This window comes from Leuresthes tenuis, unplaced genomic scaffold, assembly GCF_036924035.1.
Source record: "Leuresthes tenuis unplaced genomic scaffold, fLeuTen1.0.hap1 SCAF_18, whole genome shotgun sequence".
Classification (NCBI taxonomy): Eukaryota; Metazoa; Chordata; class Actinopteri; order Atheriniformes; family Atherinopsidae; genus Leuresthes; species Leuresthes tenuis.
In genome coordinates this window covers 15,105,583-15,121,537 of record NW_027325372.1, presented here as the reverse complement: position 1 = coordinate 15,121,537, position 15,955 = coordinate 15,105,583, and the positions used below count along the sequence as shown (strand labels likewise).

Genomic DNA, 15,955 nt, shown 5'->3' with positions numbered 1-15,955 from the left:
ATAATGCTTTTTTTTAAATGCTTATTTTTAAAAAAAAAACAAATTTGAACTGTTATACAACATGGAGGGCTAAAAACATTACTCATGGATTTTAACCAAAACTTGAAGTTTAAGGGTGAAATCAAATGACTGTGAACTTGAGTGTTAAGAATGGGGATTTGGGGCTTGGTTGAGGTGAAATAACAATATTTTAATTGTCAAAGAGTGTGATTGAACCGTATATATGATCTGGTTACCTGCGCTGTGAGCGTCTGCCAGCCCAAAGAGGTCGGAGTTAGAGAAGCGGGGTGGGGATGTAGAAAGTTAAGGCAGCGATCCAATTAAAAATGACTTTAACTTAACACAAAAGCACAAACGGAACCTCTTAACCGCAAGAACATATCAAACTAGGTGCCATGTTAGCCTTAAGGTCACAGCGCATTTCCTCCTGTAGGATTCAGAGAATAGGTGAAACAATTGGAGCATAATGAAGTCAAGTGTTGATATCAACAAAATATGAACGATTATGACAAGGATTTTGGCATTTTGATGCATGTTACTGCGACCCTGCCAACTGCAGAAGAGTAATTCAAGAGCACATACACCCATTCATGGATGTATCTGCATGGGTAGTTCCTGATGGAAGTGGCCTCTTTCAGCAGCGTAACACAACCTGCTACACTGCAAAATCTGCACAGGAATAATATGGAGATGATAAATAACTGGATGTGTTGCATCCGAAACTTGGGGCCTTTTACCACAGGACACCTTTAAAGGTCTTTAATAGTTCATACTTCTGAGTCCGAGCTGTTTGGGAGGGACAGATGGAACCCACACAATATTGAGAAGTTAGTTTTGACATTGTGTCTGATCGGTGACACAGCTGCAAAGATAATGTAAGAAAAAAAAGGGAAAAAAATCACACAGGGACACATTAGCTTCTGCTTGCACATTGGCCTCTTGTACTTTGTTCTGACACACTTCCATACAATGCAAACACTCAGGAGCACACAAGTCCTGTATTAAAAGGCTATACTGGGAGGCCAGGCAGGAAAGTGTCCCATCCAGCCCCCACATTCTGCTCTTCGGCCAGGGCAGGTGGCAATTTATGACCCACTCAGTCAACACTAAACATGTGAAGCTTACAAACAGGCATGGTGCTAACGAGACTGTCATTCATGCCCAGAGTAGCAGAGGCAATTTGAATTACAGGGATGCTTGACAGTTCGTGAACACTTTACAATCACAAATAAGTCCTAAAAGTAGATAAGCAAAGCCAAATCAAACAAATAAAACAAAAGTATTACGCTGGTCTTGTATTTACTAATGATCCTGCGTGACATATCTAAGAGGGTCTAAGGCATGTGGTGTCAGTGTATGGTGTGACCCCCCCCCCCTGCTCAGCAATCAAATCAATATAAATAAATGTTCATTGTAGTCATCCACATCAGCTTAGTGAAAAACAGCTGCAATTCTACGACGGTAGGTTTTCCTCACATGAACTGCTAGCTTCAGGTCTGTTCACCATCTTGCTGGTGCATAAAAGGACATTGAATCTGCCCTTCCAAATCATTCCCTTTATTCTTTTTACACTAATATTAAGTGGATCAGCTTGTGTGCTCGGAGTCAATCAACTCTTGCTTCATCATCCGGTTTCTCTCACGGTTCAGTTCAGGAACAGATATCCCTGCATTTCCCATAGAATATGCTGGTAGAATTCAAATAGCTTTGCACCTTCAAGAATTGCTTGGCAGCCTGGCCCAGATGCATTAGAACAGGCCTGAACCATGATACCATGGCCACCATGTTATACAGAGGGGATAAGGTTCTTATGTTTGGATGCAGAGTTTTCATTTCTCCAAACAGAAAAGCTTTGAGTTAAACAAACAAGTTTTACTTTGGTCAAATCTGTCCTCCATTTTTTTTTCCAGCAGCCTTCTGACTTGTCCATGTTTTATTTAGCAGATGGCAGATAGACAGTAATCTTCTCTTTCAAGCCTTTTTCCTTGCAGCTCTGCCATACCACACCGTAGCTTTATCTTGGTGGGGAATTTGTCAAAATTAAGATGATCTGATGTGAGAGAGCTTTTTAGTTGCTTAAAAGTCCCCCTACATTCCTTTGTAACTTTATCTTGTTGGACTTTGATTTGCTCTTGGAGCGATCTTTGCTGGTCAACAACTCCCGGGAAGGGTAGCGACGAAACAGTCCATTCGATTGTGAATCAATTTCCAGTCTTTAGATGTTTTTTTATAAGCTTTTCCAGCCTGGTGAGCATCAACAACTATTTCCTGGAGTTCTACAAAAGCTCTTTTGTTTGCACCATTCTTCCAAAAATGTGTTATGAAGTTCAGACTTTGAAACTCCCATTTTTCCCATCTTTAAATGAAACAGGATGTGCATTCACACTTGCTTGCCATCCCTTTAATCCGATGATTAAAATGCCTGTATGCAATGATGCATTCAATATCAATTTTTTTTTTGGTGATCTTATGTTTGAGGTCAGTTTTCTGCTGTAGACAGATGTGTCCTGTGTGTGTTCCAGTCATACCAAACACATGATATAACTCTATCAGCTGAAATATTTACTCATATTAGCTTTAGGAGCAGCAACTTGGTTTGTGTGCTTACAAGGTGACAAAAATCTCCACTCTTGAGTCTCAGCTTCCACAGGGTGCACACATGGTGTATATGCCATTTCAGTCTCTTAATTTAAAAGAAATATATCACATTGGTAAGAATGTGCTGGAACATTTTCAGTCAACTGAATGAGAAGTCATCTTTTTATGTTCACTCCTAAACATTTCAGCCCTAACTTGACAGCCTTATCAAAAATCAGGAATTTTTATGAGATAACATCAGAGCATGTGAATCGAGGGCAAACAGATGGAGGTTTGTCACAAGACTAGAATTCACTGAACAGAGGGCAGGGAAAAAAGGAGTTGGGTGCATTCAGCAGTTGGCACTGTATGCCCACGACATACTTCCATCCCAAGGGATTACTGGTGGACGACCTAGATTGTGACACAGTCCTCCTGTCCTCCATCCTCTTTGCCTCCCTCCCTCTTCTGACTGATCAAGAGATTACACTCAGAGAGTAGTGAGCCTGGCACTCAGACAGAAACACTGAGCATGTGACTGAGTGACACACTGAGGGATGGATGAGGGACAAAACAGCATTTTTCTTTCCATTTTTGGGTCCCGCCCTCGCATTATTTTTGCGTTGCTGACACATTTTATTCCTCAAACTAAGGTCCAAATTATTTTTCAAACATCCTAGAAAAGAATTTCCCTTAGTAAGACAGATAAACTGCTTTGTTTTGAGTGTTTACGGTGTTTTTGAAAAAAGAAAATGATACAATGGGATTTCCTTCAACAAGAAATTGAAAGGTTTCTCTGTGACGTCAAGGATTAACTTCCTGGTTTGCATTGAGTAAACTGGTTCAAGCATTAATCCCCAGTCTGCTGTAAGTGTATGGAGAATCCTCTCTGTAGTATGTGTTGTACACGCCTTCTTCTATTATGACCTTACACTACGATACTCTCTGTTTGTGTTGTTATTCTATCAATCAAATCAAACATAAATGCAAGCTCAGACACTTTTAAATACTCTGATCCTGTTATTCTGATGAGTTGTTACTCTGTCAAATTAATCTCGCCGTTATCCCTTGCCTCTCCAGACAACCCGGTGTACTACTGTTTGTTTGTGTGCCTGTTCATGTTTCAGCCTAATCTCTAGACGGCTGTTCTGTCACTTGTTTACATGATGTGAGCCAAGAGAGCCCTGCACTGCACAGGATATATGAGCTAATATTAGCTCTCAAACCTCAATTTCCTCCCATGTGACTGTGAAGTCTTCCGAGTATTACTTTATATTTTACTCATCATTCTTGGTATTATTGTACCAAATACATATTACCTCGTGGTACAAATGAGATGATTTGTGAGTATTGACTGAAAGTACTTGTGCACTTTAAAATGACTATTAATGAAATATACAACCCCTGCCCATACAGGTATCCTATTACAGACACACCTGTTGTGTTATTTTCTTACAGGTACAACAGTACAACATTTCGGAAGTTGGTCCGAAACTGAGCCGATCAATATATTTATAATTTCCGTACTCGTGCCTTAATATCCCGATATAAGTAATGGAGGTGTCTTTAAAGGTGTGGCTTTCTGACGTAAGAGGATAAACACGCACCACCCGTGACATCCGTTCACAACAAACTACAGTCGGGGCAGTCACGTCTCACTCGTCTTCCTCGTCTCGGCTCCCGCCCTGCCCTCCACTACCACCTCCACCTCCCCTCCCCGCTCCGCCCTAAGAGGCCGAAACTACTGTATCATCAATACAGCCTGCAGGGCTGTGCTGCGTTCAAGCGCTGCACGAAAAACGATGCATGCACAGATTTTCTATCCTTCTTAGCTGCGCAAATTAAGCGTGTACTTTGAGAAGTTTAGTGTACTTTACCTTTCATGTCATACTTTCTTTTTTATTTTATTTTATCATGCATAGCATAATACAAATAGGACTTGGCACAAAACGAGGACATAGCATAGATAACACTGATAACACAGTGAAGTGATATGTGGTGTGTACGTGTAAAATGTGATTATGTCTGTACAACTCCTTTCAGCCTTAAATCAAAGTGCAAAAAGGGGCAAAACAGTGAAAATAATAAGATATGATAAAATAATACTACTACTACTACCAATAATAAAATAATAATAATAATAACAGGTAGGAGAGTCCCCTCTGACTGGTAACACCTGAGTAAATGCAACTTTAGAACAACTTTGTTTTGTTTTGCTTTTTAATACTACTTTTAAAGCATTTTAGAATACTGGACATTTTACATAAATAGCTAATAAAATAAACGTAAGAAAACGTAGTGAACTACAACACTGAATAATTGTTTGATGAATGATGCGTATCAAGGGATCATACTAATAACATTGAAGCACTTCTGACTTTGGTCTGAATTCAAGGCTATTTCATGACAAATTTCAGAAGAGTGGTGTTGTCCCTTTTTATCTTCAGTGTGGTTATTCCCCACTGCCCTCCACCTCCACCTCCATCTTTTCCTGACTCTTTAAAAGTTTTGGCTAAACACAAAAGAGGTCATGACACAAGTGTTTTCTGCTTTGAACAGTCATTTTCACGTAAAATGACTGTTTTGTCAACACAAGGATTTAGGTCATCAGTAAATAAGATTAGCTGTAAAGCATTACTTATAGAATTTGCACCAGTGTGTGATTAATCAGGCCCAAAGAGCAAGACTAATGCAAACTCATACTGATGCCACCTTTAAATGACCTTATTGCATTTTGAAAAAAAACATTTCAATTTTGCTTTCTCTTCTTAATTACAAGTACTGAGAAAGGAATTGAACTTTGATTTATGGCAGCCATATGGGATTATATTACATGCTTGTGAGAAGCGCTGTTTGTTTGTCTTCACTATAAGGTTAATGCAGAATCATTAACAAGCGGGCTATTTGGGTCAGCGGCTTATTTGTAACTATTAACAACAATGCAGGCAGTAAAGTTGGCTGCACACTTAAAGTGCCACAACTTTGTGTCTTTTCCCAAAACAAAAGGTCAATCATTGATTTGAAGATGTGGCCGAGCAGTGCAGTTTGGGTTAGCCTGCACAGAGTTAATTAGTTGTGAGTTTTCCGTGGCTGCGAAGGAAATTTGTAACTTTGAGGACATTTGGTTAGTCATTCTCCTTCCAAAGTAGTCTTTGTCCTCTGTGCTGGATCTGCTTTGAAGCAGTTTGGGGAGTGTTGAATGTACTTTAAATCAAGAGGAGCTTCCTGATATTTTGAAATGTTTACGTAAAAAAGTTTGCGACTCATGCTGAGAAAGAGAATATCATGCATATTTCCTCAATATTCAAGAGACCTTCATTTGACCTTTTATTTTCTCAAAGCATCGAAAGTCTAGTTGTTCAAAGGCCTCGGCTCTAATTCCTCTCCTTACCAATTTAGATCCATGACTATATTCTGTTTGAGTTTCTACTGATGGCCTTCTACCGTCATATACTTCCATCCCTTATATCTGTTTCATCTGACACCCCTTTAACCCAAATCCAATAATCCAAACAGCTGTGTCCACTATTTATGTATAAACATAAGCTAATTTTCCTGTTTGAAGGGTCAGTGAAAACAGAATTCCACCCGTGACACAGCAGGGGCTGTTATCACAGTAAACAGAACAAAGACCACCATCGTCATGTTTTTTTTTCCGTTTTTTTTTTTCTTCTTTGTCCTGTCATCAGGCTCTGATGACCCTTTCACTGAAGGAACTGAATTGTGCTGTGGAATGAATGTCCGCTCAATGTTTCACATCCATGAATCTAATGGGGTGCGGTCTGGCCCACGAGCTGCAGGCCTGTCAACCTGACCTCACATTTTTTCCTCAGGAATCAACACTGAGGCTGGTTAGATGCACTTTCCGCTTCAGCAAGCAGTCCAACTTTATATGCAGAGGCTGACCCTCTCTGGAATCTTGTGCTGCTGCCAGGCCTACACGCAAATTTTAAAAAAAAAAAAACAAGAAAAAAAGTTTGTAATTTGCTAGAATTCTTACACATGTATCAAATGGAGCAGTAACGGACTGAAAGGAGCATTCCTGGGTCGTATCCATTGTAACCTTGCGCTGCTCCACGTGAACAACCTCTCAGAGAACTACTTCAGCTTTGATTGCGCCTGTCATTGGTACTTACTGTGCCCAGGTGTGTTTACTGTGTCTATACTTGGGGCTGGTGATAAAGATATTAGCACTGTGATGGAGAACTGGATGAACAGCTGTGGCCCTGAGAGGATTACGGTTAGCTCAACTCCACTCAATGTTTGTGTCTTCGTGTCTTATGCAACACACAATGAGTTCACTCCGGTGAATGTTTGTCTCACGTACTGCCGCCATCCTCATCGTACTCAGTTGTAACTGGGTGGTGGCTGTTATGTTTTTTCTTCTTTAATGATTCACCGAATCTAGAATTAGCATAAAAAGGCATGGCGCATAATGGTTTGTCCTTAGACAATGTGAACACACAACTGAACACACTTTGATTTGATTCTGGTCTTGTGACTATGTCTTTCAGAGAAAAAAGGTTAATGATTTTTTTTCAGGAGCTTTAATGGATAAACAGGCATTGTTTGTCTTGTTCCTCTGAGAGTGTTTCAGCCGACTGTCGGTGCAGTCATGGCCTTTAGCTCTGTGTGTGACTCTGAACGCGGACACATTACGAGCCTCTGGGCACAGACTCGTAAAAGGGAACCCACACTTTCCTCTTCACGAGCAACACACCTGGACTGAGAGAGGCACAAACTAACCCATCCGGTGATCACTTTGAGCATATTTCATGTCAGTTTGAGTCTTCTCAAAGCTATTTCAGTACATTTTGATTCCCTTTTCAGATCTTTTTAGCCTATTTGCTCTTTTCTTAGACATTCAGATATATGTGAGTTGATAGACAGTATCTTTATTGATATTTTGAGCTTCTTTATTTTGGGTCACTTTAAGCCCTTTAAGGTTGTTTTGTGTCACTATGACTTTTGACCTCTTTGCATTTGTTTTGAGCTAATGGTGGTTTGTTTGACAAACAAGTCAGGTGTCACTTCATGGAGAAGTCTCGTGGACCAGGGTCTCCTTTACCTTGACCTCCTCCTCGTGCGCTGTGGGGCCAGTCAGCAATCCTCCGTTAACTCCAACTCCCTTGTATTTCTGAAAAGCAAACTTAATGATAACGATAACAATGTTTTTGTTTTTTTACCTTTATTACCTTTCATGTACAGTTTATGGATCAGTGCTTTCTGTTGCAATTACAGTTTAGTTCATTGTAAAAACTTGACTTTGGTTCATTTAACCTTTGCACCCAGTAACTCACAGACCAAATAAACAATGTTATTAAGGTTTTACTGCTCCATGATGGCTGTCATATATCAATAACTTTAACCAAGCCTACTTAGTCACTCAGTAACAATTTATCAACATCAAGAGAAAAGAGACAAATCTTATCGTTGCAGTTACTGCACCTTATTAAGACAATCAGTATATCGAATTCAGGTCATGCTGAGGGAAATTTCCGAAGCAGGTGGCTTAAAGAAAGTCACTTTCCAGCCGACTAAAAAGCCACTTATTTGTTTGTTGACCTTTAAGAATTTTCAATAATTACATGACGCACAAATTCCTAAAAACAAATCATAGTGTAGTGAACTTAATGAACTTTTGTGAACTTTTCTCCCGATTTACAAGAGACAAAACTCAGCTTTAAGTCGTGTGTAATGACTTAGCTGGAACTGACTACACGTGCAGCTTTGGAAAGCAACGTTTGGACTTTTTTGTGAACACTAAAGTGTGTCTACAGACATCACAACCTCACTGACATCTTACTAATCAACCAAAAGTACAATCCAATCATTTTCTGCCACAAATTCACATTCCATTACACACCTCTTACTACGTGACCTACAAACACATTTCATGTCATGTGTGTGTGAATCACACACTCCTCTTACAAGCCTGTTGCATCAGTGGTTTTCATGACCGGTTGGATCTTGCTTGGAGACCTACAAAGAACCTGGGATGGGTGTGTGCAGTGAATAAACATGAGACAGAAAAAGATGTCAGGAAACAGTTGACAGTCAGGTTATATTCAATGTAAATGCTTCCGCAGCAGGGAGGATGGGCTCTTCTTCTTTTTTTATTTTCTGCTCTGTTTGCACTGAACTTGGAGACCACCATCTGGCAGCTAGACAATAAAGGGTGCAGGAGACAGGTTTATCCTGTTGTACCACTAAATGTATACTTCAGACCTACTGCTTTAGAATAGGAGAAAAGGTTTTCATTTCTTACTGGGTTTCGATATAGGGTTCAGATGTTGAATGTGCCTGTTTTAGTTTTGTTTATGAAAGGATCCGTCACCAGTTAATGCGTTATCTCTCATAAGTCAACACTGCAAGGTGCAGCAGTAAAGTGTTTCATGGTGAGAGTGACGAAACGAGGACATAAAATCAATGTTTTTTTCTTTTTTTTTTTAAATTTCCTTTAAATCAAAGTTGTGAAATTAATTAGATTAAACTTGTATCTTCAAAACCTTGAATCCTTCGATAGTCTGAAAATGTGTGACAGGGTGGGGCCCATGTCTGAAAAGCTGTTTTATATGCTTTATAGAACGAGGCAGCCTCTCCTGCGAAGAGTAATCAGTCCGGTGAAAGTCCACTGGCTTTATCAAGTATTGAGACATCGTGTGGCCCACAACTTCCACACTCCACACTTAACAATTCACAGTGGCTGTAGAGTCATACACGTATAAAGATGTTCCCCATATTGAAAAAAAAAATACAACGGTGTATTGTCTGCATGGATATTTTAGTTTGACTTCTGTCTGTCCGATCAGCTCGTGATGCTTTGCAGCATAGCTAGAAATGAAATTAGCTTTGCGGCTATACTTTCCCCCTCCAATGCAGCTATTGTCCGATGTGTTCCTATTGAGGGCCTCACATTACAAGTCGACAGTGCGGCTATTGTATCCTGAAAAGGACCTTTCACACACTCATTGTCAATACTAGCACTTATTGGCAGATTCACAGGGTAACAGTCACACTCTTGCAGGTGTGGAAATTTCCATCAAGGGCCCCATGCTGCAGGACATAATTAGTCAATGAAATTAAAGGATTTGGCATAGTAAATAACCTTCTCAGGCGATGTCGATGCATGCATTTTCAGAAAGCCCAGCACTCAGGTTTCAGATATCTATTTCATGGGTGTGCAGCCACTAAACGCCAGAAAAGGTCCCTCAACACACAATAATTCAGATGGGGAATGTATTTGAAGTCAGAGAAACATCTGCACAGGTACTCCCAGAATTAACATGCTTCTGCTCTTTAATTGTTATTACTTCTGCATGACAAGCCAGCTTTAATGTGACAATACCAGCGTGCTGTCAAGGAAAGGCATATGGTCCGAGGTGAGGGAAGGGCTTCCCTTTGTACAGACTCTCGTCTTGGCCTCAAATCAAGGTTCCAAGCCTGACTGCATTCCTTATCCAATGGCTCAAACACATTTTGGAATTGTGTCAGCTGTTGCAACTGCAAGAATGCACTTCTCAGAGTTCAACTGAGAGGAATTCTAGGTTGCAGGGGACTGGGGATCAATATTCACGCCAATCGCACCTCACCATGAAAGCAAACTGTCCCTTGTGAAACCACTGAATGTGCAATGAGGGCATAGTGAGAATACACACGAACGGGTGATAGAGATGCCAAATTACACGGGGAACTGAATGCCCAATAATTCCAAATAGATTTCTGAAATTAGGAAACCAAAAGTGAGAGTTACATTAAGTATGAGAGCTAAGCAGATAAGTGAGGTGGGAGTTATGTGTTCCAGTGTTCTCCTTGGCTTCCTCATCTTGCAACCGCTGGAAAGAGTGGTAATCGCACAGTTGCTATTGCCCAATAGAGACAGCAGTGGAAGACAGTGGGCTGGGCTCCACGCCCCCTTCTCCCCAGGCTTAATAAAATTCCCTCATACATCCGCTTTGGGCTTCACGTTATAAACAAAGCGACGCCTTTGTGACAGCAACAGTTTGTCCTGATCTAAAGGAGAGGAAAAGAAAATTATTGTGGACTTTTTGTGAGGTTTGCCACTCAGGACAATCAGCAGCTAAAGCAACAGGTAGGCTTGTTCTCCACACACCATATTTATTTTTTATTACCATGTTAAAGGGACTGGGCGCTTGCAACCCAGTCGGGATAGTTGCATGTCTGTGCACGTTGTTGTTCTTTTTTTGGCTGCGGAACTCTCTGGAATTCATTTCTACAATAACAAGAACAAAATAGGGGATTCTTTCGTCTTCCTTAATATGAAGATGAACTTTTTATTTCATTTGTCAAAATTGTGTACAGTACGTTATTTTGTTGGGGCTGTCGGTAAAGCATATTGAATGTATGAATTTATGCATAATGCATCTTTAAACCAAAGAAAAAGCGCACTCGTGCTGGAGGGACGACATGCTTTTCACACGTGTCACTGGAGGCACGCACAGACGCTCCTAAAAAAATCATGACGTTTCTATTTGTCAAACAACAAAACAATGTTAGCCCTACAACTGCAGAACAAATCCTCTTTACATTTTAGGCCTGATATTAAAAGCAAATAAACAAAAAAACATGCATGAGGGCTGCGGGATGGGGGAGGGGAGTTAGGGAGGCGCGTCTAACTTGGCAAATAAAAATGTGAAATTTTTTTTCTTTCTTTTTCTAACCCCCGATGCATTTTTCAATCTGCCAAAAAGCAAAGCTCATTCCCTGTTTTTTCTTCTTTTTTTTGTTGTTTTTGTTTTTTCCCTATCAAAACAACCTGCTTCCTGTCAGATATCCAGCTAATTCAAATGTTGACATTAATCCGCTCTTTAGTGTGAAAGATGACCAATCTGATCTCTGGTCTTCTGTGCTGTGGGTGATCCAGGAGGATTCATGTCACTATAAACAACAGCGAGCCATCATGCTGATTGCGTCTCTTTCTTACTGCTAATGAATCCCCTGTTGTACACACCCCCTCCCCAACTCCCCCTCACACCCGCACACCATTTTTTTTAAACCTCTCATTTCACCGAAGACTCGAAAATGATAAATACATTTTACTCCCTGCAAATGTAGGTCGTTGGCATCTTAATCCAGTCCTGCTGTTGCTTTGCTGATATTTCAGAATCAGGGATTTGACTGATTAAGTGAGTTCTCAAAGATTAGAGAAGCAATCATTGTTTCTGCAGATGGAGGCATTTGAAGAAGGGTCGCCTGGTCTTGATAGTGGGCTTTCTAAAATTGTGTCTCACTGTCCAAATCTAATCGGTACATGTGCTTGTCTTTCAGCCAACAGAGTTTGAGTTCATGCTGTCTTGTAACTTAAATTCACTGGGTTAGAGCAGCATGTCATATCTTTGGGTTTACAGTGGGGAAAACTAGCACCAATGTGTTATGTGGGCCTGAACAGCTGTTCATGTTGTTTTTCACATAAAGCTTGAAGCTCTTTATCCCGCTGTCAGGTGTCACTTTTTTCTTTCCAGAAAGTCCACTTTTCAGGAACTAAGCCATGAGGCTTATGCTTGTTGTTAGAGCTCGATAAAGCCAATCAGGTAGAGGCTTGAATACTGTACCAACAAGTGTGGCTGAGAGTGTAGTCTTTGTTGTGAATCAGATTTTTTTTTTTTGTCTTTGTTGGCTTTTTTTTTCTTTTTTGAATTGTACATTTTAGGTCCTCCCAAACATATACTCTCCCGTTTCCTCTTCATGCTTGCGTAACACAGTCTCAGTTCTGCCAGACCAATACTGTTTTAGTGTTGTTGTTTTTTTGTTTCCATTTCCCATTCAGCATGCTGCTATATGAGCAAAATCCAACATGTTCCAGTAGCAAATTTGCATGTTTGAGCACGTTTGTCTAGGCTGTGGACAATATGCAACCGTTTCTAGTGTTTCCAGTTCACCACGATCTGTTGAAGGAAAACCCTCTGCTGCAGCATTTTGAAATGGTTTCAGACATTTGGAAAGTCTCTAACCAACATTGTCTGCAAAATGTGGACATGGCTTTATGGACTCGTGTTTTTCTTTTTTCAGTGCACATTATTTGACATCTTTAAAATCGATATCTAAATTTGAGCTTCTTGTGTGTCTGTTGTTTCTTGAGATAGGAGCCTCTGGGGAGTAAACTGGGACATAAACATAAGCTCAGCACAGCGAGCCATTCGAAACGCACTGTAGGTGTAAACAGCAGGTGACCTACATTTCTCACCCAGACTCTGCTGCCAACATGGTAACAGGTGGGGATGGTAGCTAACTGCAGAGGAGGTCCATGCTTCTCTTTAATTTAGGTTAATTTCTTTAAGGATCTAACCGTTTTGATTTTAGTTGACTTTTTCTTGTGCTTTATCATCCAAATTAGATCGAACAGTTGTTTTCTTTCTTTCAGTGTGATCATAAACATGACTTTTCTCACGTGGCTGTGGAATCTCAGCGGGGGCTGATCTCTTGCCCTCTTCAACAAAGCTCTTGCAGTGCAGCAGTGGCCATGTTTTAGAGCGCAGACAAATGAACCTGTTGTTTGATACTCCTCTTCCTCTGCACCATTGTGAGATCTGGCTGGCGCTGGACTCGCTCTCCTCAGTCAAAGGGGGCATGTGTGCACATGTTCGTGTGTGGAGGGGGCGTATTCTGCCGGATGACCTTTGTTAAAGCCTAATGGATCACTTCCTCTAAATGACCATCTTGCTCTGACAAACTCAGCATATTTTGAGGTTGATGAATTTCTGCTGTGGCTGTATACAAAGACTAATGTGGCAAAGGCTTGGAGAACAGAACACGCAGTGAAAGGCTGGGAAGAGCAAACATAGGGGCTGGAACCAAGATAAATGGAGAAAAGTTGCAGAATGCACAGGGCTAGAAAGCGAGCTGGGACTGAAAAGAGGCTGGGAATGTTTTGCTGGGAACCCGGGTATCTGTTGCTTCCTGTGTATATGGATGTGTGTGTCTGTCAGTCATTCCCTCCTTCAGCTGCGGAGATGAGGGCAAGCCCCTGGCTCTCGGGAGCCACCAGGCCTGTGGACAAAAGCCCCTCTTAACTGGCTAATTTAATTTGCATTCACAGTCACAGTCTCAGTCTCCATGCTCTACTCCGACAAAGAAGTATGATCTCCACAGCTTGGCTTCCTTTTTTCTTTTTTTCTTCCTTTTTTCTTGATCTTCCTCTTTATCTATTCCTCTCCTTCTCATGACATGGTCATATTAAACTGTGCTTGTGTGTTTGACTTGAGTGCCTTATCCTCAACTTTGACCAGATTTCAGAGGTGTGTTCTGTGTATTAAGTTGTGTACCATCAATAGTTGGGCTGTCTCTCTGATAAGCGCAGTTCTCTAGCGTGGATCTTTAGATTACCCGCATGGTGCTGCAGATCACACCTGCCGGACTTTGGATGGTTTTTGTCCTTTTTAACCTGAGGCTTCATATGGGAGGGCAGATAAGAGACACACCCAGCCCAGTTCATGCAGTTCATCTTATTGTCTAAAGCTCTGCTTTCTAAAGTCTGCTAACGCTCCCTTTTAAAACGACATTTGATACTCACGATAACATTTCAAAGAACCCCACTTTATGCTTTTCTGGAATCTTGATAAAACCAGCTATTTAACCAAACTTCAAGTTACTGCTCATTATCTCAGCGTGTCTTCATTTTTTTCTGGACTAATTATTCTGTTTTCTTTGCCTTCCAGACTCTGCAGCTCTCTGAAATGGATGACATCCAAGTTGTTGAGTCCAAACCCCTGCTGGTTGACAGGGAATTGCCGGTATGTATGTTAGAAAAAGCAGCAAGCCACTTTGTTGTTGTGTTGTGACATTTGTAAGGCACTGGATAAGGCTGTAAAAACAGGATTCTGCACCAAATTAACGTGTTAATTATTAGAAAGACTTCATGCTGAAAATAAAATTCTTCAATTGTAGATTCAATTTCTTTTTTTTTTTTTTTTTCTGCAGAGTTGTGCAGTTGAAACTGTGCTCATATATATATATATTCAATTATTTTGTGTAATTGCATTAGATTTATGCATTCATTACTGTTCTCTTCTTCTTTTAGGGTCTGAGAGAGGCAGTGCAGCAGCTCGTTGTCAAGGTATGGTTTCAGACACAAATTCCTAGAAATTAGTTCCTGAGTTCTTATCCCCACCTGCTATAGCATCACTTGCATGCCATATATACAATACAGGTTGTATTCATACACAGGTTTACTGTGTATTATATTGTTAAATTGTTTCTAGTACCACATAGTGGCTTATTTAAGAAAGGGGGTTGGAATCTCAGCCACTCCTTACCATTGCTGTTGTGAGTCTCATCTACCGTGGTGAAGACTTCTCGTTCACTGATTTTTATTAAGACAAATCCAGGCTCCACTAATTCAGTCATCTACTGGAAGTGATAAAACGCATGTCGTTTTTGTGTTTCTGGATAAATACATGGCAGAAAACATTTTCCTGCTTAAGAGAATCAATCTGTTTTTTAGGGTAAACATGAAAGTTCAGTCAATGTTTTTTTCCTTCTCCAGTCCTTAAAATCTATTTTTGTCACACTAGGCTGTGGGGTCAGAGCTGGTTATTGGTCATCGGTCATGACACTTGATCAGGGGAAGGGGGGGATTTGCCTCCCAACTGTGACGGATCTAATGAGAGAAGGTTAACTCGTGCTTGAAGGACCCTCGGGAGACTCTTGTGTCTTGTGCAGACTAATTTATTGCATCCATCCAGCTTAGTTTTTAAGAACAGAATAGACCATACAGGTTTACTCTGTTTTCACCAAGTTCTCAAGGTTGTCCAATGGCAGGTCATGTGTTACACTCATTTACTGGTCTACATGTCTATTTTTACACATCCCATTATGGTCGAGACATCACACCTCCTCTCAGTTACAGAAGGGTGAAGGAATTCAGATCATGCAAGGTCTTTTCTCTGTAATTGGAGAGGGGGGGCCCCTTCAGTCTTTCTTTCACTTGCTAGACACTAAGTCATCACATTCTTAGCCTCTCCCCTATGACCTCAGAGACACTAAAAAAAAAAAAAACCTGCCTGGGGATCCCACCGTAGAAGGAAATTCCTCCACACTGAATTAGATCACCTGAAGTAACCGGGGCATGAATCTGGTGGCTTGGATTGTAATAATTGGTGACAAAGGATTAATTAAGAGTGATGAAAATGGGGCTTTTTCTTGTCACAGAGTGCATTTCTTCAAAGGATGTCATGCAAATGCATTTAATGCTAGTTTGTTGGATGTCTTTATTTGCAAGTGAATCAACACGCGTGCAATTGTGCACACATGTGTTGGAGGATTATCTTGCTGGCATAGCCTATGTGCCCAAGTGTGGCTCGCAAAGGTGGAGGGCGGGTGGAGTGCGACGTGGTGAATCCTGTTAGTTTCAGCCAGTAAA

The 15,955-nt window shown here is 40.8% G+C and overlaps 1 long non-coding RNA gene across 1 annotated transcript; it reads left to right on the top strand.

Annotated features, from left to right (window-relative positions):
- Positions 1-10,523: 10,523 nt before the first annotated feature.
- Positions 10,524-15,955, top strand: LOC140275330 (uncharacterized). The gene is made up of 3 exons (XR_011908396.1): positions 10,524-10,669; positions 14,253-14,327; positions 14,615-15,955. It is a non-coding gene; the product is annotated as an uncharacterized lncRNA (long non-coding RNA).